The sequence below is a fragment of the Desmodus rotundus genome, chromosome 1 (genome assembly GCF_022682495.2).
Source record: "Desmodus rotundus isolate HL8 chromosome 1, HLdesRot8A.1, whole genome shotgun sequence".
NCBI classification, from domain to species: domain Eukaryota; kingdom Metazoa; phylum Chordata; class Mammalia; order Chiroptera; family Phyllostomidae; genus Desmodus; species Desmodus rotundus.
In genome coordinates this window covers 148,577,263-148,600,068 of record NC_071387.1, presented here as the reverse complement: position 1 = coordinate 148,600,068, position 22,806 = coordinate 148,577,263, and the positions used below count along the sequence as shown (strand labels likewise).

The 22,806-nt window shown below is 39.3% G+C and overlaps 1 long non-coding RNA gene across 1 annotated transcript; it reads right to left on the bottom strand.

The window, feature by feature from the left end:
* Positions 1-9,569: 9,569 nt before the first annotated feature.
* LOC123480046 (uncharacterized) lies at positions 9,570-20,824 on the bottom strand. The gene is made up of 4 exons (XR_006655913.2): positions 20,752-20,824; positions 20,308-20,458; positions 14,540-14,675; positions 9,570-9,819 (listed from the first exon to the last, which is right to left on the bottom strand). It is a non-coding gene; the product is annotated as an uncharacterized lncRNA (long non-coding RNA).
* Between the last annotated feature and the right edge of the window lie 1,982 nt (positions 20,825-22,806).

Sequence of the window (22,806 nt, the reverse complement as noted above, 5' to 3'; positions counted from 1 at the left end):
AAAATGGCAATAAATATGTACCTATCAACAATCACTGTAAATGTAAATGGCTTAATTGATCCAATCAAAAGACTCAGGGTAGATGAGTGGAAAAACAAGTCCACATACATGCTGTCTGCAAGAGACCCATATCAGAATGAAAGATGCATACAGACTAAAAGTTAAGGAAAAGATATTTCATGCAAATGAAAATGAAAAAAAATCTGGGGTAGCAATAGACTTTAAACCAAAGACTACAGTAAGAGACAAAGAAGGACTACATAATGATAAAGGGAACAATCCAACAGAGGGATATACCACCTGTAGAGATTTTTGCACCCAACACAGGAGCACCTAAATAAATAAAGAAAATCTTAATGGACATCAGGGGAGAGATTAACTGTAATAGTCTTACTAGGAGATCTTAATACCAATGACATCAATGGACAGATATTTCAGACAGAAAATCAACAAGAAAACAACACTGATACACTAGATCAGATGTATTTAATTGATATGTTCAGAGGATGAGGATTTCACCCCCAAAACAGCAGAATATACATTCTTTTCAAGTGCATGTGGAACATTTTCTGGGATAGACCACATATTAGGACATAAAACAAGTCTCAATAAATTTAAGATTAAAATCGTACCAAACATTTTCTCTGACCATTATGGTATGAAACTAGAAATCAATCACAATAAAAATACTGAAAAACACACAAAGACATGGCTAAATAACATGTTACTAAACAATGAATGGGTTGACAATGAGATAAAGGAAGAAATCAAAACATACATTGAAACAAATGAAAATGAGAACACAACAACCCAAAATCTGTGGCACACAATGAAAGTGGTCCTAAGAGAGAAATTCAAAGCATTAGAGGCCTATCTCAAGAAACAAGAAAAAGCTCAAATAAACAATCTAACTTTAAACTTAAAAGAACTTAAAAAAGACAACAAAGAAAGACCATCGTGAGTACGAGGAAGGAAATAAGAAATATCAGAGCAAAAATAAATAAAATAGAGTCTAAAAGAAAAATACAAAAGGTAAATGAACCCAAGAGCTCATTCTTTGTAAAGATAAACAAGATTGTCAAACCTTTAACCAGACTCATCAAGGAAAAAAAGAAAGAAGACCCAAATAAATAAAATCAGAACTGAAAGAAGAGCAGTAACAACTGACACTAAAGAAATACAAAGGACAGTAAGAAAATATTACAACAGCTATATGCCAACAAATTGGACAATCTGGAAGAAATGGATATTCCTAGAAACTTACAATTGTTCAAAACCAAATCAGGAAGAATCTGAATAGAATGATTACAACTAATGAAATTGAAGCAGTAACCAGTAAACTCTCAACGAAAATAAAGTTCTAGATCAGACTGCTTCACAGGTGAATTTTACCAAACAATCAAAGAAGAACTAACACCTGTCCTTCTCAAACAATTCCCCAAAAAAATTCAAGAGGGAAGACTTCCAAGCTCATATTATGAGGCCAGCATTATCCTAATTCTTAACCCAGATAAAAACACTACAAAGAAAGAAAAATATAAGCCAATACCTCTGATGAACAGAAATGCTAATATCCTCAACCACATATTAGCAAGCCAAATCTAGCAATACATTAAAAGATCATACGTCATGATCAAGTGGATTTATTTGTGGATGCAAGTTTGGTACAATATCCACAAATCAATAAATGTGATACACCACATAAACAAAATGAAGGTTAAAAACCACCTGATCATATCAATAGATGCAGTAAAAGCATTTGTTAAAATCCAGCACCCATTTATGATAAAAACTCTCAGCAAGATGGGAATAAAGGGGACATACTTCAACATAATAAAGGCCATACATGACAAACTCACATCTAATATCACATTCAATGGGCAAAAACTAAAATCATTTTCCTTAAGAATGGGAACACAATAGGAATATCTACTTTCACCACTCTTATTAAACATAGTACTGGAAGTCCTAGCCACAGCAATAAAGAAGAACAAGAAATAAAAGGCATGCAAATTGAAAAGAAAGAAGTAAAACTCTCACTATTTGCAGATGATATGATACTGTATCGAGAGAACACTAAAGATTCAACCAAAAAAACCCTACAAGAACTGATAAACAAATTCAGTAAAGTAACAGGATACAAAATAAATATCCAGAAATCAGTTGCATTTTTACATACCAATAATGAGCTATCGTTAAGGGAAACTATCAGTAAGGGAAAATAATCCCATTTACAATTAATAAAAAAATACTTTGGAATAAATTTAATCAAGGATGTAAAAGATTTGTACTTGGAAAATTATGAGATACTAAGGAAAGGAATTGGGGAATATACAAAAAAGTGGAAGCCTATATCATGTCCAGGAATAGGAAGAATTAACGCCATTAAAATGTCCATTATACCCAAAGAAATCTATACATTCAATGCAATTCCTATCAAAATACCAGTGGTGTATTTTACAAAATTAGAAAGTTTCCAAAAAGTTTCCAAAAATCTGTATGAATACACAAGAGACCCAGAATTGCCACAGTGATCTTGAGAACAAAGTTGGAAAAAAATCATGCTACTTGACATCAAACTATACTACAAGGCCACAGTAATCAAGCAGCATGGTACTGGCTTAAAAAGAGACATATAGATCAATGGAACAGAACAGAGCCAAGAAATAAATAAATACATTTATGATCTAGTAATATTTGACAAGGGAGGCAAGAACATACAATGGGGGTAAAGAGAGTCTATTCAATAAATGTTAATGGAAAAATTGGACAGATACATACAGAAAAATGAAACTAGACTACCTTCTTCCACCATATACAAGAATAAATTCAAAATGCATTAAAGACTTAAATGTAAGACTTGAAGCCATAAAACTCCTAGAAGAAAACATAGGTAGTAAAATTTCAGATATTTGTCATAGCAATATTTTTTTTCTGATGTATCTCCTTGGACAAGGGAAACAAAAGAAAAAACAAAGAAAAGGACTACATCAAACTGAAAATTTTTGTACCGCAAAGGAAGTCACCAACAAAATGAAAAGACAACCCACTGAATGGGAGAACATATTCACTAATGATACATCTGGTAAGGAGATAGTATCCAAAATTTATTAAGAAGTTATACAAGTTGCTCTGGCTGGTGTGGCTCAGTGGATTGAGCACCAAACTGCAAAAGAAAAGGTGGCTTGTTTGATTCCCAGTCAGAGCACATGCCTGGGTTGCAGGCCAGGTCTCAGTGGCGGCATGTGAGAGACAACCAATCAATGTGTCTCTCATGTATTGTATGTATGTATCCCTCTTTTTCTCCTCATCCCCTCTCTCTAAAAATAAATAAATAAAATCTTTAAAAACACATTTATAAAACTCAACACCAAAAAGAGCAAACAATCCAATTAAAAAATGGGCAAAGAACTTGAATAGAGAGTTCTCCAAAGAGGACATACAGCTGGCCAATAGACATGAAAAAATGCTCAATGTCACTAATCATCAGAGAAATGCAAGTTAAAACCACAATGAGATACCACTTCATGCCTGTCAGAATGGCTATCATTAATTAATCAATAAACAACAAGCGGTGGTGAGGATATGGAATTCCCTTTTGCACTGCTTGTGGGAATGCAAATTAGTGCAGCCACTCTGGAAAGCACTGTAGATTTACCTCAAAATATTAAAAATGGACCTGCCTTATGACCCAATGATTCCAATTCTGGGAATATATCCAAAGAACATGAAACATTAATTTGGAAGAATATATGCAGACCTATGTTTATTGCAACATTATTTAGCCAAGAAATGAGTGGATAAAAAAGCTGTGGTACATTTACACAACAGAATACTACTCAGCCATAAAAAAGAAGTAAATGTCACCTTTTGTGACATCATGGATGGACCTGGAGAGTATTATGTTAAATGAAATAAGCCAGTCAGAGAAAGACAAGTACTATATGATTTCACTTATATGTGCAATCTAATGAACAAAATGAACTAGCAAACAAAATAGAAACCAACTCGTGATACAGAAACAGAACTAACAACTGTCAATGGGAGGCAGGTTAGAGCCTTGGTGGAAAAAGTGAGGGAAAAAAAATCTCACACACACAGACAACAGTTTGGTGGTTACCAGATGTAAAGGGGGGGGTGGGGAAGATAGAAATCGGTAAAGGGGGGATAAATGGTGACTGAAGGATACTACACTTGTGGTGTAGTGAACACACAATACAACATACAGATGATGTACAAGGTCTGTCCAGAAGGTACCCAGCCATGTGATATGAAAAAGAGAGACATTTATCAGGAAGATACCAGATACAAGAAACATTGTACACAAGATGATGACACCTCAGTCCCCTTCAAAGTAGGCACCTAGGGACCTCACACAGTTCTCCCAATGGCCATCAGCTGCCCCATCATATTTGCCTGAATCTTTTCAATGGTCTGAAATCTCTTCCCTTTCAAAGGTGATTTTAGTTTTGGGAAAAGTTAGATGTCGCAGGGCGCCAAACCTGGGCTGTTGTGGGGCTGAGTCACATGGGTGATTTGATGTCTCACCAAAAAACTCTGAATGAGACATGATGCATGAGCAGGAATGTTGTTGTAATGAAGCTGCCAATCACCAGTTGCCCACAGCTACAGCCTTCTGAATCATCCCAGTAGTTTCCACAGAGGAATGTTCAAGTTTGTCTTGCAGCCTGTCACAGCTGGGCAGGTTCACTCTGGATTTGGGCCAAAGGAAGAAAAGTTGCAGAGCTGTGGAAATGCTTGACATGCCTTCATTCAAGCATGGGTCAATCCACGCACGCTGCAGGCTGGGTGTCCCACAGTGGGAAGCTCCTACTTCCCTTATATACTAAATACACATACAGCTGGCAAGGTGCCAAAATATTGTATAACACAGCAAGATTCTGCACATGTGAGCCCATTCAAGGCTGTGAACACTGTTTATCTTAGTTGCCCAGACATCTGGGTGAGGGAGCCTGACTGCCTTCGTTTACCTACAAATCTCAACACAAAATTTGATGCAGATTTGTTGCTCTACTCACTCAGTCATTTTGAATGTGACAGCCACACAGAACACATGCTCCCTCATTGGCATCTACCACCCCCACTGACTAGTACAGTGAAGTCGTCATTGTTCATACATGCACATTCCAGTCCATTCTCCTTGGCTGCCAGGTTACATTGATGTCATACAAACCATTCTCATTATGGCTGGACTTCTCCCAAACAGACCTTGTATTATAGAATTGTACATCTGAAACATATAAAACTTTATTAATCATTTTCACTCCCATAAATTCAGTAAAAATGAAAAAATAAAAAAGTTTTTAAAAGATTTAACTCACATACAAAAAGTGCTGCTATAAATACTCTTGTATATGTGTCTTCTGGTATACGTTTTTGAATAATCTAGGAATTTTGTTAATAATCTAGGAATTAAATTATTAAGGCATAGGATATTTGTGCTCCTTTAAATTAAGTAGACGATGCAAAGCTGTTGGCAGTACCAATTTGCACTCCTAACAGCTGTGTGTGAGTTCCCACTGCTCCATAACTCTGCCAATACTCGATATTAGCAATCTGTTAAATTTTAGCCATTTTGGTATGTTTGTGGTTTTAATTTTCACTTCCTTGATTTATAATGAGGTTAAGGGCTTTTTCACATAATCACTAGATCTTTGGATTTCCTCATTTGTGAAGTGTTTATTCAAGGGTTTTGTACATTTTTTTATTGGTTGTCAGTCTTTTTATTTTTATTTTTACTTTTTTGTCTTGCATATTTTCTAGATATGAGTCCTTTGTTGGATATATATGTTGGAAATACCATTTTTTTGCTGTGTCTGATGTGAACTTTTTTGGCCACATTTTTCAGGGAAAAATAAGGATGCCCATTATACATGAATATAATGATTACACACCATGGGTATGATCATGGAGCATAATAATCCCACGTATAATGCACAAAAAAACTTGGTGCGCATTATACACAGCAAAATATGATACCTTTTCTGATATTAAAGCAGGATAGAGACAGCCTAAGAGGGAGTAATAGTAGCCTTCCAGGAAAGAAAAATTTCCTTCAAATATTTTATTTTGAAATTCCAAAATGTAGCCTTCCCTTCTAGAGCTTGGTTAGGAAAGCAGTCTCTAGACAACATTTTTTGTTTTGTTTTTTGCTGTCCTCTACTAATCATTTATCAGACGTGATACTTATCATTTATGGGACTCAAGTGTATGGGTTTGGCTGATTGCATGTGGTGACCATGAAAACGTATCATTCAGATCTCCTGCTGTAGTGAGTACCATTGAGAGCCTCTCTAAGTTCTGCTCTCAGTATACCGCCCTGTTTGTGTTGAGGCCATGCATCCCATGGGCTGCTCCCAGCCAAAGAATGACTGAGTGTGGCACAAATCTTAATCAAGGTCCTGGGAAAGGATTCCTTCCACTGATAGACAATTTGGTCTGGAAGACTTCACACTGGTCTGCCAGAAACTTTCTTAACACTGCACTGCAGGTGGATTCTTCTTACTCAGGTCCCCTCTCCACCCTCCCTCCTACATAGGGGTCAGACCAGCATCACAGTGTGACCGCGCTCCCCGCCTGCTCCAGCTCCCTGCCCCTTTCCTCCCACAGTCATTTTCCCCCAGTACATCCTTTTCACATCTAATCCCATCTCAGAGTTGCTTCCTGGAAGACCCAAACTAACATACTACAGAAAAAGTACTGTTTAAAGTTCTGTTATATTTCAGTCAGGACACATGAATAATTTTTTCTTTATCCTCATAATTCAAAAATTATTGCTAGGATATCTTTATAAGCAAGCCTCATTTATTGATTTTTTTAAGAATATATGTTCTTTTGAGATTTGTAATCAGTTTTTTTCCAGTTTAAGAAAGTTCTTTAGACTTATGTTTTTAATTATTGCTTCTTCTGTTTCAATTGTTCTTGTTCCTTCATTAGACATAGCCATAATTCTTAGACTGAAGTTCTGTCATTTGTCTTCCTTATCATGCTCATTCTCTTTATTTTTTAATTGAATTTATTGGGGTGACATATGTTAATAAAATTATATAGGTTTCAAGTATACAATTCTATAACACATCATCTGTATATTGTATTGTGTGTTCACCACCCCAAGTCAAGTCTCCTTCCATCACCATTTATCTCCTCTTTACCCTCTTCTACCTCTCCCCACCCCTTTCCCTCTAGTAATCTGTGTCTGTGAGGTTTTTTTCTTTGCTTAATCCATTCACCTTTTCACCCAGCTCCCACCCCCCTTCTCCTCAACAGCTGTCACTCTGTTCTCTGTATCTATGAATTTTATTTTTTTAATTGTATTCTTAATCAATTTTATTTTTTTACTTTTTACTTATTGATGGGGGGAGGGGAGAGAACTCAGTTTGTTTTTCCACTTATTTATGCATTCCTTGTTTGTTTCCTTGTATGAGCCCTGACTGAGGATCAAATCTGCAACCTTGGCATATATGGGATGATGCTTTAATCAACTGAGTTACTCGGCCAGAGCTCTTCATTTTTATCTTAAGTCATTTTTCTCCGTAGTTCTTGAAGAATTTATCAAGCATTTCATCCCCACAATATAGCTGCACAAAAGGAAAAATCTATTCAGTATTGTGACTTGGGCAAGGACAGTAACCAGGCTGAGTACTGACAAAAATATTTGACCAAGTAGGTAGAGAGTGAAATCAAGAGTCCTGCACACCTGTGGATGGCGAGAGTGGGTCTAATATAAGGCTGTATTCCACGAGTCCAAAATGACGTCTCTACCCCCTGTGCCCACCACCACCTGACACCGAGTAGATGGAATTTAAGGAAACTCTAATGCCCAAAGGCTCTGCTGCCTTTTATTTCCATCCTCACTTAAAATAATTTATTTAGGGGAATAATACGACCTTGGATGCAACATGTCACTCCCTGATGATACGCTCCCTCCTCTCGTCTCTTGGAGTTGTAATTATTTATTGGGTGTAATGAAAGAGGGGAAGGAAAGAAGTGAGGTACGAAGCAATAGCACTATGGCTGCACCCAAAGGCCATACTTGTAAAGCAGGAGGCACTAGCCATCTCTAGTCAGAACAATGCCCCTGTTTCTGACTAGGTAGTGGCCAGTTGGAGTTCTAAGCTGAGGAGGGGTGCATCAGGAGCTCTCGTGAGATGCTGTTTCACAGAAACCTCTACCCCGTCATTTGTAGCCTTATGTAAGATGTGCGCAAATTGCTCTCTTCCCTCCAGTATATTAAGGGTATTTGTCACAGAGACCATGGCTTCAGTTTAACGAAGAAGCACTGAGCACAGCACCCTCACAGCATGTTATGTCCAACAAATGTTTGCGGAATGAATAATGGAATTCAAATGATTAGTTCCCAAAGATTTTATTTCTTCTACTCTGCCATGTTACACATAATATTTTAGTCACTGTCACTAAGTTAATGTGTTTAAAATGAAGATCAACTGTGTGCAAATCAGCCCTCTTCCCTAAATTAGAAAACACGCTGCCTAACTTCGGCGGCTCACATTTAGTAATCGAAAGCAAACCTTAGAGAAGAGGAGGAGAGTCTTGATTTCTTCTCCATAGTTCCTTGCAGCAATCTGATGTGGGAACCGCAAGTATGGAAAACAGTATTGAAAAAGGAGAGGAAGGAAAACATGGAGAGGAGAAAACCATCCTAGACATAATGCTAAAAAATCATATAGTAAAATATGTCCTCATTTCTTTTTTCAGCTCTTCATTTAATTACATAAAGTCAAATCAAAAACCTGGTTTTCAACAAAATATGTTGTTTGGTCAGTTGTTTGGTAGGAAGTTAGGAATTATAGGAGAACCTCAGACAAATTTGCACAAAATGGTCAGTTGGCATGTTACTTCCAAATGAGCCTTGAGGTGGTAGTTAGGCTTTAGGCTTAACTGTTATAACAGAGGGATCTAAAAAAAGCAGTGGCTCCAGCAAGACAGAAGTTCATTTTTTTCACATGATAGTCCAGAGGCAAATGGAGGATCCAAGATGCACAGGTGACTCTTCAGTGACATCATCCATACCCCAAGGAGGGCATTCTTGTCCATATGCTCAACACTCACTCCCACCACATCTGCATCCCGGCCCATGCGAAAAAGTGAAAGTGGAAGGCAACAATGGGGGGGAGGGGGAGGGATAAGGGGGGAAAGAAAGGGAAGGGTCTAGTCAAGAAACAGGTATAAATGACCCATGGACGTGGACAACAGGGTGAGGATCGACTGTGGGAGCTGGGGGTGGGTGGGGTGGGAGAGAGCAATAGGGGGAACCTGGGACAACTGTAGTAGAACAATTTTTAAAAAGTGATGCATATGTGTTGCACATGTCTTTTTTTTGTCCATATTCCAATAGTAAGGAAATCATAATAGCCATATCTAGATCTAGGGAAAACATGACTTGTCTCTAAATTTCTTTTATTGTTTTTTTTATTGTTGTTCAAGTACAGTTGTCTGCCTTTTCCCCCTACCAGCCACCCCCCACCCCAGCCATCCCCACCTCCTTCCCCTGATCCCACCCCACCTTGGTTTTGTCCATGTGTCCTTTGTAGTCATTCCTGAAAACCCTTCCTCCCTTTACCTCCATTATCCCCTCCCACCTCCCCTCTGGTTACTGTCAGATTGTTCTTCATTTCAATGGCTCTGGTTATATTTTGCTTGCTTGTTTGTTTTGTTGATTAGGTTCCACTTAAAGGTGAGATCATATGGTATTTGTCTTTCACCAACTGGCTTATTTCACTTAGCATAATGCTCTCCAGTTCCATCCATGCTGTTGCAAATACAGGGGGATTTATATTACTGAAAGGAGGAAAGAACGAAAAGACATTGGAATACAATTAGCAGTCAGTCTTTGCTACCCTTGAGGAAAAAAATGTTTAGTACAGTCATTCTTTCCTCAGGATGAAAATAAGACACACACAAAGAGGAAGCTCAAAGCTAAACCTCAGGGAGAATGTGTAGTGCCAAACATTATTTTAACCTGAGAATGTAGAGAAAGGACTCTCAGTGTGGTATCATTTGTCACACAGTTTATGAGCCATAGAAAAGCAGTGAAGAGTACCCGAAAATGGAGCTCAGACCTGCCAACTGCACCTTCACTTCTCTAGTGTTTTCTCTAAAATTGCCACTCTACCCCATTTCCTATACCTTCAGGAGGTAGGAGTTTTACTGAGCACTTCCCTATAATTAGCATCTCACTCAGCCCGTTCCGAGGCCAAAAGACCTTTAGTGGGTATGGAGTGAAGCACCGGCATTTGTGTAAATCAGGATCACTATACAAAAGCAAAACAGAAACTTCTGGAGTTCAGGCAGAGAACTGAACAACAAACTAAGAGTTGAATAATTTCATTTCCCTCCGGGGTTCTCATACTAAAAGTTCTCACTGAAAAACTTCCCGTGGACTGACAGTATCAAAATGAGGTCAAGAATAATACATTTTTAAAAATTCCCATTTCCTGGGAGCATCCCATCAGTAGCCAAAGAAAACTTCATAGGTAGCAAATGCCAAGATCAACAGAGATTTCATAAAGATCTGTGTTGCTCCTATAGCAGCTTTTGAGAAAGAGATTGGTATCTTGGGCTAATTATTCTCAGTTCTCTGTCCCCTAATTCAATCTTTGCCCCTTTCTATGTATGGTCTGAGAGACTGATCCCTATTAACTCCATCAACCAGCCTCTCTTGACCTCTGAGTCCACTTGGGTTTGACCAATGGGAGGCATGGTCAAGAGAGCACAAGGCAGAGATTGGGAAAAGTTGAGGTATTTCTTCTTCCTGGCTTCATCTGGACCTCAGCAAGGGCTGAGCCTGTCTATGCCACAGCTCCCGCTGATGGCTCTCATTCATAGTGCTGCTTTCTCCAGGTTCTGCTAAAAGCATTTCCTCTTGCCCCATTCAGGTCCAAGTGTGGTAGTGATTTCTCACTGTTGCTAGTCTCCGGGTGTATAACAATTCCTTGTTGTATCCCTTAATCCTACCACCAGAAACACTCCCTTTGTTAAATTCTCTCCAGTTAAACCCATGGATTGTGTGAACTATTTTTTGTTGGGACCTGATACAGTAATTTCATTAGGAATCATCACAGGAAATAGATGCTCAAAATGTGACTATGGTTTGGGCAGCTCACATATCCGAAGAGCACGTGGATATCACCTTGCTGGAGCAGTGCCTACTCAGATTCTCACTAATGGTTGCATAGGATTGTAGGCAGAAAGCAAGGCATTGGGAGATGGGGAGGCTGTAAGACTTAGCAATTATGGTGACAATGGTAATTGTGAGCACTGTGAATTACTAGGGCATCTTCTGACTGCCAGGGAGAGAGCCAAAAAGAAAAAGATTAATTTAAGGCTTAAACTCCCATCTCAAGGTATAAGCGGACAGTCAGAAAATTTCTGTTGTCACCTTAAAAAATAAGCCCCTTTATTTACCTTCAAGTTAACATAGCTTAGATCAGGCCCAGAGTTGCACTATCAGTTAAACGTGCAGCCCACCAGGTCTGTGACGCTAAGGTGAGGGCGCTGTAGGGAAAGGAGTGGGATGCTGAGACTTGGGATGGGGATGTTGGGGGGGGGGGGGCGTGTTTGTTTGTTAGTTTGTTTGTTTAGATTTGGACTTTGATAGACTTACTTTTAAATTTTTTTTTCAATTACAGTTTACATTCAATATTATTTTGTGTTAGTCCCAGGTACACAGTACAATGGTTAGACAATCATATACTTTAAGAAGCGTTCCCCTGATATTTCCAGTACCCACCTGGCCCCGTACAGATTTACTAGGTTATTGGCTGCATTCCCTATGCTGTATTTTATATCCCCATAACTATTTTATAACTACCAACCTGTACTTTTCAATTCTTTACCCAGTCTCCCAGTGTCCCCTCTCCTCTAACAACCATCAGTCTATTCTCTATACCTACAAGTGTTTCTGTTTTGTTTGTTCATTTATATTGTTCTTTAGAGTCCACAAATAAATGAAATTATATGGTTTCATTTGTCTTTCTCTGACTGACTTATTTCACTTAGCATAGTACCCTCTGGATCCATCCATGCTGTCCCAAATGGTACGATTTTGTTCTTTTTAATGGCCAGGTAATATTCCTTTGGATACCTAGGGGGCACCACCACCTTTCATCCACTCATCTACTGCTGGCCACTTTGGTAGCTTTCACAGCTTGGCTATTGTAAATAATGTTACAGTGAACACAAAGATGCATATATTCTTTCAAAGTAGTGTTTTGGGTTTCTTTGGACATATACGTAGAAGTGGAAAAGCTGGGTCATAAGGCAGCTCCATTTTCAACTTTTTGAGAAACCCCCATACTGTTTTCCACAGTAGCTACACCAGTCTACATTCCCACCAACAGCACACAAGGGTTCCCTTTCTTCCACATCCTCACCAACACTTTCTGTTTGTCGATTTATTGATGAGAGCCATTCTAACAGGTGTGAGGTGGTATCTCATTGTGGTTTTAATTTGAATTTCTCTAATGAATAGGGACGGTGAGCATTTTTCATATGTCTATTGGCCATCTGTATGTCATCCTTGGAGAAGTATCTATTCAGGTCCTTTGTCCATTTTTTTAAAAAGATTTTTATGTATTTATTATTAGGGATAGGAGAAGGGAGGGAGAAGGAGAGGGAGAGAAATATCAATGTGAGAGAGAAACATCAATAGGTTGCCTCTCATATTTGCCCCAACTACAGGACCAAACCTGAAACCCAGGTAGGTGTCCTGATCAGGAATTGAACCAGCGACCCTTTGCTTTGTGGGAGGATGCCCAAACAAGTGAGTCATACTGGTCAGGCCCCTTGTCCATTTTTTATTTAGGTTTTTTGTTGCTGTGGTATAGAGCTGTGTTCTTTATAAATTTTGGATATTAACGCCTTATCAGATGTATCATCGGCAAATATGTTCTCTCATTTAGCGGGTTGTCTTTTCATTTTGTTGATCGTTTCCTTTGCTGTGCAAAAGCCTTTTAGTTTGATGTAGTCCCATTTATTTTTTCTTTTGTTTCCCTTACCCAAAGAGATATATCAGAAAAAAATATTGCTACAACAAATGTTCAAGACATTACTGATTGTGTTTTCTTCTATGAGTTTTATGGTTTTGAGTCATATATTTAAGTCTTCTATGTATTTTTAGTTTATTCTTGTATATGGTGTAAGAAGGTAGTCTAGTTTCATTTTTCTGCATATATCTGTCCAATTTTCCCACAAACATTTATTAAATAGACTCTCTTTAACCCATTGTATGTTCTTGCCTCCTTTGTCAAATATTGAGTACAAAGGTGCGGTTTTATTTGGGGGCTCTCTTTTCTGTTCCATTGATCTGTATGTCTGTTTTTAAGCCTGTACCATGCTGCTTGATTACTATGGCCTTGTAGTACAGTTTGATGTCAGGTAGCACGATTCCTGCAGCTTTGTTCCTCTTTCTCTAGATCGCTGTGGCAATTCTGAGTCTTTAGAGGTTTCCCATAAATTTTTGTATTATTTTTCTAGTTCTGGGACATACGTCATTGGTATTTTGATAGGAATTGCATTGAATATATAGATTGCTTTGGGTGATATGGACATTTTAACAATGTTAATTCTTCCTGTCCATGAGTGTGGTGTGGGCTTCCATTTATTTACACTTTCTTCAATTCCCTGCTTCAGGGTCTTGTAATTTTCCAAGTAAGGATGGAGATTTTAGACAGAAATAGACAAAGCTGAAAATTTCACACTATCAGCTCCCTCTGACCTTTTTTGTACCTTTGGAAGGAGCTTGCTATTCTGTTTGAGGGACACCTCTCCTTGCAGGAAAAACAACAACAACAAACAAACCTTTCTACCTCTTCTGGGGAAGTTGCCTTGAAAAGGGATACTTACTTATTTTCAGGTCTCACCCACCCACTACTCATTGCCTCTAGGCTCACAATGAGATCCCAAAATAGACCTCCAGGAAGAAAGCCTACACGCCTACGCTCTTTCAATGTTGTACCAGCAGAAGTCTGGAAAGCCTGGAGACGAATAGATTCAAGGGTGTTAGACCACATATAAGATCAAATTATGCCAAATGTCTTTATTTTGATGCTCTAATTTAAGACTCCATATTTAATATGTTAGCTTGAAGACCTGGATTGAAATTCATCAGAACCTAAACTCAGCAGTATCCTACAGTCAATAAGCCTGATATACCAGAATCAGAACCCTGGTTTCAACGCGGGCTGAGCATTAGAGTCACCTCTGTTTTCAATAGGATGATGCCGCATTCTCTCTCGGCCGCATGCATCACAGTTGACCACTCTGGGACCCCTCTCCGTGGTGTTTTCTTTTTTGGCTCATCCTTTGACACCTTTGCTCAAGGTTCTCTGCTACCTGAATATTAAGTGTAGGTATTCCTCAAGCATGGTTTTGGGCCCTGTTCTATTTTGATTCTGTGCTCCCTCTCCTCTGGGATGTCACCCTGTCCCATAGGTCCAAATACCACACATATGCTGATGAAACCTACATTTGTGTTCCCAATCTCAACCCAGGTGCTCACCTGCTCCTTGATATGCTCATTGACTGTCTCACATGTTCCTGGGCATGAACTGGACTCACTCTTTGTCCTGCCACCACATCTCTCCTCTTCTAGTGTCTTCTGTCTTGGGAAATGGCATCACCACTCCCACCTGCAGCTGCTCAAACCAGAAAGTTGGGAGTTAGCCATGTTTCCTCCCTCTTCCTCATTTCTCACATCCAATCAATCACCAAATTTGGGGAGTTACCCAGGCTTCCCCTTCTCTGCATTCCTCACATCCAATCAGTTGCCAAGTTTTATCAGTTTTGCCTCCAAAATATCTCTCTAGTTTTCTCTCTCCTCAGTGCCTGTCTATGCCCCCAGGCCAAACTAATATCATCCCTGACGTGCAGCATTGCAAAAGCCTCTTAACTGGCCTCCTGGCCTGCTATTCCTTGTTTGAAGCCTGTTTTATGGCTGAACTGATTACTCCTTGACAGCAAAGATAAGGGCTGTTTTAGTCACCAATTTTTTTTTTATAACTTCTAGCAGGCTGCTTGGCATAGTATATACCCAATAAATCTTCTATAAAACTAATGAATGTAAGATTCCTGAGTTCTAATCAACTACTATATCACTTCAAGTAAACATATCTTTCACTCACCCCAAAATCTAAAAGAAAAAAGAAAAACCAAAGCCCTTCCCAGCAGTGATGGACATAGGTGTCACAAATGCATGTGCTCTGCTCTTCATCAGCCATGTGAGGTATCTTCAGGGCAGAGGAGATGATGGGAAATATTGTGACTCTCCCCCAACACACAGCTGGTTGGTTAAACGTTAATAACCAGAAATCCAAGCTTCTGGCTCCCATTCAGGCCTCTGCTTTCCACAAACAGAAATTATTAATGCAGCATTAGACATAAAATTAATCTCACTGTCCTAACAAGTTTATTTGCCTATCCCTTGGAAACACTGGAATTTTTCGTAGGTTATAACCAGAGTTCAAGGACAGATTGTAAGAAGGTGGGAGTAGGAGTAGAAGCTAGCACACAGAGAAGTAAGGAGATTGTCGAACATTATGCTCACAAACATTCTGGGACAAAATAAGTGAGATGCAAACAGTCCAATACCTTCATAAACCATTTAACAAATGTACATGGAGCTCCTACTTAACGCCAGGCAATGTGAACATGCGGGAGACACAGTGGTGAGCAAAACAGCCAAGTCCCCGCCCTCATGAAGATGACACTCCAGTCAGCAGAAACAGACAGTACACCCACAAACAAGGCAGTAATGCTGGGCAGAAATAAATGTTTTAAAGAAATAAAAGGTCAGTAAAGAAAGAAAATGGTGCAACTGGGGCAGCTGCAATTTTAGACAGAATGGCTAAAGATCTCTCTGAAGAAGTGCCTCATTTAAACAAGTGAGGAAGCAAACCATGCAAAGATCTAGAGTGTCCCTCTAGAAGAACAAGGAGTATGCTTACTGAATTAAAGAAGCAGCAAAGAAGTGAATGTGGCTGGACAGGAGCGAGAGATGGGGGAAGGTGGAGCCGAGTGCTGAATCATCTCGAGCCAGGTGAAGATTTAGGATACTCTTGTCTTCATTGCAGGAAGCCATTGGAAGGTTGTGAGCAGGGAAAGGTATAATGAGGTTTCATTTTGAAAGGTTCACTCTGCTGTGGGTGGAGGGAGACTAGTTAGGAGACCATCTCAAGGAAACAGATGATGATATCTTGGGCTAGGGTCATATCAGTTGAAACTGTTGAGAAGTGATTGGATTTTGTGTGATAGACAATATTTTGAAAGTAGAGTCAAGAGGATCTGCTAATTGGGGACATGTAGAATGTGAGTGAAAGAGAGGAGCCAACACCGACTCCAACTCTATGACCTGAGAAACAGGATAAAAGGAATCTACCATTTACTGACATCTAGAATTCCTGGTAAGAATTAGGTATGTCAAGGAAAATCACAAGTTCTATTTAGATCATTGATTTCGATATGCCTATAGTAGGATCAGCCAAAAAATCCATTTAGTTTTTTCCATAAAATAAAAGGCATTTTTCATTTTCACCAATAACTTTATTGATTTGAATATTTTGAGTATGTTGGCTATCTCCTGCATGGTGTAACATTGATTGTCCTCAGTTAATGACTTGATTTGATCACTATCAACTTCAACAGGTCTACCCAACTATGGAGCATCATCCAGTGAGAAATCTCCAGCATGAAACTTTGCAAACCACTTTTGACACGTTAATCAGTCATAGCACCTTCTACATACACCACACAAATCTTTTTTGTGTTTCAGTTGTGTTTTTACCTTTCTTGAAATAATAAAGCATAATATGAAGTCTACCTGGAAAAAGTCCAACCGTTATTAATATAATGAGACTGGTTTGCACAAAATCTATATAACCTGGCAGCCAAGGAGAGTGGACTGGAATGCACATGCGTGAACAATGACAGCGTCACTATACTAGTCAGTGAGGGCAATAGATGCCTTTGAGTGAGCATGTGTACTGTGTGCCTGTCACATTCAAAATGACTGAGCAAGTAGAGCAACAAATCTGCATCAAATTTTGCATTAAGCTTAAACATTCCTCCATGGAAAGTATTCAGGTGATTCAGCAGGCTGCAGCTATGGGCAACTGGTGATTGGCAGCTTCATCACGACAATATGCCTGCTCATGCATCACGTCTCATGCAGATTTTTTTGGCAAAATAGCAAATCACCCAGGTGACTCAGCCCCCATACAGCCCAGATTTGGTGCCATGCAACTTCTGGCTTTTCCCAAAACTGAAATCACCTTTGAAAGGGAAGAGACTTCAGACTGTCGATGAGATTCAAGAAAATATGATGGGGAAGCTGATGGCCATTGGGAGAACTGTGTGAGGTCCCAACGTGCCTCATTTGAAGGGGACTGAGGTGTCATTATCCTATGTACAATGTTTCTAATATCTTGTATTTTCTTCAATAAATGTCTCTATTTTTCATATTACATGACTGGATACTTTCTGGACAGACTTCAGTATGCCCCCCAAATGTGTATTTTCTTCTATCTTCAATATTAAAATGGCTATACAAAAATTCACTAATTTTGATAAGTTTTTTAAAAAATACATGCTGGTATGACAGTTATCACAATACAATCTAACAAAATTGTTTCGAATGAAGTTAAAGACAACTAAGTTCTGCCAGAGCCATCTTATGGGAAAAAACAAACAAACTTTTTGGCCAACCCAACAGATACTCCAAGGGAAATGTTGAGTAGGTTGTCTGGAAAACCAGGGAGACCTTAGGACTATACATATCAATATGGGAGTTATCAACAGTTGGGATATTTTTATGGCTTTAGCCATAGAACTGAGTGAAATAAGCTAGGAAAGATGTGTGCACTCCAATATTTAGATTTTGGAAGAAGAGGAGGATTCAACAACACCAAAAATAAACACAGAAAAGGAGAAGCCAGCAATGTCAAGAGGAAAACCAGATGTGTATGGAGTCCGGAACCTACAGGAGGAAGTGTTTCCAGGGAGACAGAGTGATAAATTGGTTTAAATGCTGCTGATGGGTCAAATAAAATGAGAACATGGGTTTCACTACAGCATGAAACTTCAGAGCATAATCTCATAACTGGTCTCAGAAGTAAAGGATTTTAGTTCTTGACAGACCTTAGAAAGCAACCCCTAATTTTAAATGTGAGAAAATCAAGACCCAGATGATTAATTTGTCCAACTTTACAGAATTAGTTATTTACAACTCGATCTCCTGATCCTGTGCTTGGTCTAATGTTTCACTTCTCTACCTTTAAGATATTCAAAATGATTACTCTGAGTCATCCAGCTCAAACTCAACAAATGTAACAGATTTGCTCAATAAGTAGTTAAGTTAAAAAAAAAAACTGTTTTGGTTCTTGCCTACAAAATGTACTTAGGTGGAGCAGCTCATTCTCTGGCAACACCTGATAAACTATACAAGGGGGGACTCCCTCAAAAAACAGAATTTATTTATAAAAATTGTGTATTTATTCTTACATGTTTAAACTTGTCACCTTCAAAGTCCATTTGATACAATACACCTATTGAGATGTCTTTTCCCACTGCTCAAAACAGTTTTTGAACTTCTCAATTTTGATGCCTTTTAGTGCTTCTGCTGGGGGTTTTTTGTTTCACCTCTTCCACATCAGCAAAACATTTCCCTTTGAGGACTTTTTTTCACCAGGGGAAGTGGAAAAGAGTTGCTTGGGGCAAGATCAGGTGAATAGGGAGGGTAGGGCTTGGGGTGCATGCCATTTTTGGTCAAAAACTGCTGAACACTCAGCACGGTTTGGGCAGGTGCACTCATAAATCACCCAATGGGCAAACACATTGAAAAAGTCTTTTAAAAAAATTCACTGAAGCCAAGTGCAGCCTTTCTCAACAAGGCCAGCTGGTACACTGACACAGACGGGTTCCTAGAACACTCACCTACTAGGGGAAGCCTGTACTAGAAGGGGCCTACCCTCCAGAAGATTATTCCAGGTGTTTTGGGTCCCCCCGATAAATGATCATGTAAAAAAAGTTGCAAATTTGATAAACAATTTTAAAGAACACCACCTCTTCCTCTATATTTCATCTCTATTTATTTCCATGGAAGTTATGTTTATTAGCATAGAATCAGCTGTAAGAATGTTATTACTAAGGCCAAGAATAATTTTCAAACACTAGAGGGCTGGAGAAGATAAAATGATTGCATATAATTTAAATGTTCAAATCCAAATCAAATCTGTCTTTTAAGATAATATCAAAGGTCTATTTTTTCCTATGATTTTCGGCTCTATGTAACCAGTTTTCCAACTATTATCTAGTGGCTTCATAACTCATCTTAAGGTTGATTGTTGATTTATGTTGCAGGTTATTAAAGAGCTCTGGTTTAGATAATAAGGTTCATTTTACCCTGCCCCTTTTATTTTCAGCAGAACATAAAGTCACCATTGCTTCAAACATTCTTTTTCTTTCTGGGACTGCAGTTGGCTTTCCTAATATGAGATATCTAAAGTTAGCAAGAATTAATATTGTTAGAACTGTGCTGAGGTCATTATGTACCTACAAACTGGGCAGCCTCCATGCTTTTTGATGTATTTGGTCTGTAATTGTGTCTGAAAAGTGTATAGTTGCATCACATCCTACAAAAGAGATGTTCAGTTACTTTTGCAGTGCCATGAATACTTTACACCAGAGAAATATATTGTCTTTTAAAAAAAACGTTCTTTATCATAGACACCTTTTACCTAATCTTTTAGCTTCCTCTACCGTCTCTCTTTGCATCAGACATGGTTACCGGATCACGTTCACTTCACTAACCATGCGGGAGAGGCTGGTGACGAAGTCAGCACAGCAGTGGCAGAAGACACATATGTTGCCATCATATGTTGAGCAACTACTAAGTGCTGCTCACTGAGGGAAGTACTTCATGTACATGCATCCTATTGTCTCTTATGATAGCCCTGCAGGCAGCTGTTTTTATCTGTGTCATATAACAAGCAAAAGCAATTTGCTCAAGAACACCAAGCTAAGAAGTGGCAGAGCCAGGATTTAAATCCAGGTCTTTGTGCCCTGAAGTCCATGATATTTCTAACTCGTAGCATGCCTCTCTTAAGAACTGCTCTGCTTATATTAATGTTGGGAGAGGATTTTAAATGAACCAAAAGAACTTTGCCAGTTTATGGAATATATTCACCTTTCGAAATGAAGGATACTTCCTGCTATCTCCAATTCTTTAGTTCTCCTCACTGATCTTTAACTCATCTCAGCTTCCCTGGAAGTTACCTGATTCCATGGTCTGCCTCAGCCTTCCAACTCTGTCTCCAGTTACAGGATCGCTTCCATTTTACCATCTCTGCAGGGTTCTCGTTGGTCCTCTGTTACATAGTTAATCTCATAGGGTCATCTCAAAGCATTCCATATTCCCAGAGGGGACCTGAAACATGCACCAGGGCCTTAGAGGAAGGGGCAGAAATCCTAGATTCCTTCCCCGAAGCCTGGAGAATGAATGGTAGCAGTTGGGGATATTTAAAAGGAAAAGTTAGATTTTGCATCTTTTCTGTGGAAATTTTAAAAAATTGACTCAATGAGACAACTCACACAGTTTGTGGGAACAGGACAAGGTAATTACTGATATATTTGTGCTGGCTTGTGCCACCTGCTCAACCAGCCAGTCTGGAACCAGCCTGTGCAACTGGGATGCTCCCCTCCCTCCCTTCTTATTCTCACCAAATAGTCATTGCTTGGGGAACTGTTTCTCCTTCAGTTCTCTCCAGGATCAGTGTCAGGGTGACAAGGAGACAGGCAATTTGTTCAGCTCTGGGAGAAGCAAGATAAAAAGGAAGAAAATATATTTTTTTTAAAGGAGAAAATACCGCAGCATAGAGACCTTGGTAAGAAACAGTTTGCTCCACTGGACAATTATATAACTTGGGAGATATTTTGCCACAAGTATTTGCTAACACCTGAATTTAATTAAAATAACCTTGGTGACCAAAACAACAACCCACTATTAAAGGTTTTTGTGTAAAGTACTGGAGAGGAGATTAGTATTTTGTAATAATATGACAAACTTTTTAAAGAAAAAATTATAAATACGCTCATGGAAAATGGGTGGCCGCCCTCACCTTTGCCAGGGTGTGGTCCCTATCCTTGCTCCGCTAAAGCATTTACTACTTCAATTAAAATTGGAAATTTCACTTGGTCTTCTACAGGTGCAACTACATATTTATTTATTTATTCAGAAATATTTACTGTTTACCTCTAATATACACCAAATTCTGCGTTAAGGAAGTTAAGACATATACATACACAAATAATTATAATACAAGATAGAGTGTGATTAAGTGCCATCAGAACAATGTGAACTACCCTCACGCAATACCAAAGAACGCATACGGCACTCAGAGGAGAAGAGCCCTCACTGGCTGCCAGGCAGACAGATGCCCCAGGCAACCTAACTGCATAATAGCTTGGGGTTCATACCTGGGAACTGAGCATTGACCTATCTTCTAATGAGCTGTGTCACCTGGGGCAGGTTTCTTGCCTCCTCAGTGATACAGTTTCTTCATGCATAAAAGGGAGGCACAACACTCCTTACTGCATAGGGTGATCATGAAGAGTTTTGCACAGTACTGATCTGTAGCAAATGTTGAAGAAACTTTTCATACTAGTATCATTATGCTTGATGTATCTTTTAGGATGATTAGGTTTAATCAGCAAAGGCTGACTTTGACTCATATAAGCAAATAAATAAAAGGGAACATATAGGTAATTTAAGGGGATTGATTATAGACTCAAGAAAAGAGGTAAAGCATCAGGTCATGGAAGGGCCAGGCTTCCAAGGCAATGCTGAATCAGGGATCTGCATAAAAGAAATGAAAGAAGAGTCTTTTCAGAAGGCCACTGGTACCATTTTTCAATCCTCATGTCACTTGGCTCAGATGTTCATTCCTGGGAGAAAGTATAAGAGAGGCCTACGTCTTGGACACATGATTGGCCACACCCACCTCTGGGACAGAGGAAAGAACCAGTAAAGAGTCAGAGAAATGATCTTGGAAGCTCTGTTGGGTTTTGGTCAAGGAAGAGAGAAAAAGGGACATTCACAGTGAGAAGCCTAAGGCTGAGGAGGCAAGACTGAGCAGGCAGCAGCACTTCCAGGAAGAGAGCGAGAGCTGCCTGAGAATTTGGTCAGGGAGAGTGAGGATTGTGGTGAGGAGGGTGGGTAGGGCCAGACTTTCCACAGGTACCCGGACAGCCGACAAGAGACATTCAGATTTGGTGTGAGAGGAACAGAAGCCACTAAAGAAACCTGAGGAATATTAAGCAGAGATGAATGCACACTTCACATATAGAGTTTGGCAGGACTGGGCAGTGTGATTTGAAAAGGGGAGAAATAAAATCAGTTTAGACTCCAGAATTCTGCATGAGGTGACAAAATGCTAGACTAGGATAGCAACACTGGGAAAGAATAAAAAGGTCTAGGTAAGGGAGATGTTCTCTAGGTTAGAGAAAAAGAATACTTTGGAAGTAAACAGGATAGCCAGAATAAAAATGTCCAACAGTCACAAGTGCTGGAGAAGACGTGGGGAAAATGGGATCCTCACACACTGCTGTGGGAATGGAAAACGGCACAGCTGCTTTGGAGAGCAGTCTTGCAGCTGTGAGACCATTAAACGCAGAGTTACTACATGGCCCAGCCATCTGCCCAAGAGAAGTGAAAGTATGTGTCCACACAAACACTTGCAGGTGACTGTTTACAATAGCATTATTCCTGGCCGTGAA